Here is a 2,365-nt window from a genome sequence, read left to right as displayed (position 1 = left end):
TTTAGATGTTGGAATGACCATTCCCTAGGAATGATCATTCCCACTATTTGTGGGAATGAGCATTCCAAGTGAGAAGATAAGGAATGGTCATTCCCATTCAAGTGAGAATCAAAAAATAGTTAGGTATTTTTCAATTATATCCATATTAATAATAAAGAATGTTTGGGTGAGGCGCTATGCAAGTGGGCAATTTTAGATTGACAATTTAGGCTAGTATATCATTTTGCTATTTCGAAACTTATTATTTTAGTTGGTATTGTTTTATGGATTTTTGCTATTATGAATTGAGTGATTTTGATACTTTATCAAATAAGTTAATTTATATATCTAGAACTGTGGATTGTGGATATCATTCTTTTTTTTGGACCTATGAAAGATACGATAATCTTTTTTTTTATTTTTCTTTAATTTTTAAGACTAAGAAATAGCGAGTATTGTTTAAAAAATATAAACGAAACATACACCTGATGGATAACACGAGCATTAGTATATAACACATATCTAGATTAATATAACATATGCGTATATAAAATTATTTAGTTATTATCATTAATGTTTATTTTTTATCTTATTAAAAATCTATGTTGTTGTAAGGGCATTATTAGAAAATGAGATTTCATTCTCACTTATGTACTAGTGATACCAAATATGGGAATGGGAATGAGATTTCCATTCTAGCTTCATTCTACGAACGCACCCAAACAAGAGAATGAGAATGACCATTCCATTCCCACATGCAATCCATTTCATTCCTTCTTCCATTCCATTCCCAAGTCTGTCCATTCCCGCGTACCAAACGAGGCGTAGGGGTGAAAGTTAGGTCTATCTTTGAAAATGTATCAACTGAGAGGTTGTATCTGGCAAACTCTTAAAATTATATCATAATATCATTTATTTGGACTCCAATGCACTGGCTATTTGTATATTTCATTAGAGATTTTTACTGCGTTCACTTTTATCTGCATATTTTTTTTAAATTATTTCTGTGCTGACTTCAGATGAAGGCGACAAAGGTGACGAACAGAATGAAGTTGAGTCTGTGGAGCTCTCCATGCGGTACATTATATTGCTTAGCTCCCGGCTTACTTTTTTTTTCACTCAATGGTGCATCTTTTGTGTAAGTTTTTTCTTTCTGCCTTGCTTTACAGGACTAAGAGAATGTCAATTGCAGTGGGGCCTAGCAGTTTTGCCCCAAGGAAGAAGAAGATTAAAAAGGCTTCCTCAACCCATTCATAGCTGTGGGATCTGTAGAGTTCTTTTGTAATGCAAATCTGAGGTTATATAATCATTAGGTTTTTTTTACCTTGATTGGATCTTCAAGACTAAATGTCAAGGCTTAAAAGAGTAGCAAATTCCATTAATCCTGTGAAATTTCTGATCTAGCTCAGCCTATTTTGTTGTTTATTTATTTATTTATTTATTTTTAATTGCTTGTAGAAGTCCTAGTATTCACGGTTATTGCAATGAGAAAAAATAAATCGTAGGGACGTCTTCTGGAAGTTTTTATATTTTAATATATTTACATTTCATATTAAGGAAAACTTTGAAAAGTAATTGCAGACTCATCAAGCTCATGGAGGTTCTTTTGTGGTTTTCTTATTTTAGCTGTCATAGTTGCGACGCGTAACCTTGGAATCCCGAGTACTAAAATTACTAGCAGTCAACATGAAGGTGCTTGAAAGGCTTGTTTTGCGTCGCTATTTATTTCTCTGATAGGAATCAAGTTATTACGGGTTTTACCTTGAATCCCGAGTATTAAAATTACTAGCAGTCAACATGAAATGTGCTAACAGTAGTGTGAGTTTTTTTGAGAAAAAGGATGGAACACCTCAAAGGTATTCCAGCCAGCTAAATTAAAATATAACTGGTTGTTACAAAAAATAAATCATACTCCCAACCAAGAGTATGTACTAAAGTTCAAAAGAAGTAGCATATATCCCCCTGTATATATCTGGGAATAAACTTTAGAAAAAGAGTAGAATGTTTGACACTAATAACCAAAAAACCAAAAGGTAAACATCTAACATAGTTTTCTTCTAGACAAAAACACAAAGCATAAGAAACTCTGTGAACTCTTATCCTTCCAACTGAATCACCTTGATCACATCATCCCTGCCTTCAATCTCAGAAACTCCAGCAACTTTTGATTTTCCAGCAACTCTTTTTCTTCTTCTTTCCAGCAGTCTGGCAGCTCGAACAGAAGTCCCTTTAGATCCTAGCCAAAATGTTGAGAAAATCATAATTTTGTTCAAGAGGACAAGAGAACTCTTCTGCTTATTAGAAAATAATCTGTCATTGTGTTCTTGCCACACGCACCAGTGAAGACAACCTTTCTCTTCAAATTAGAATCCCCATCATTCCCAAT

General features: G+C 33.5%; 1 long non-coding RNA gene across 1 annotated transcript; it reads left to right on the top strand.

Moving 5' to 3' along the window:
• Positions 533 to 1,499, top strand: LOC109824821. The gene is made up of 2 exons (XR_002242790.1): positions 533 to 1,056; positions 1,149 to 1,499. It is a non-coding gene; the product is annotated as an uncharacterized LOC109824821 (long non-coding RNA).

This window comes from Asparagus officinalis, chromosome 9 (assembly GCF_001876935.1).
Source record: "Asparagus officinalis chromosome 9, Aspof.V1, whole genome shotgun sequence".
Classification (NCBI taxonomy): Eukaryota; Viridiplantae; Streptophyta; class Magnoliopsida; order Asparagales; family Asparagaceae; genus Asparagus; species Asparagus officinalis.
Note: the sequence above shows the minus strand (reverse complement) of the source record. Positions and strands in the feature narration are given on the sequence as shown.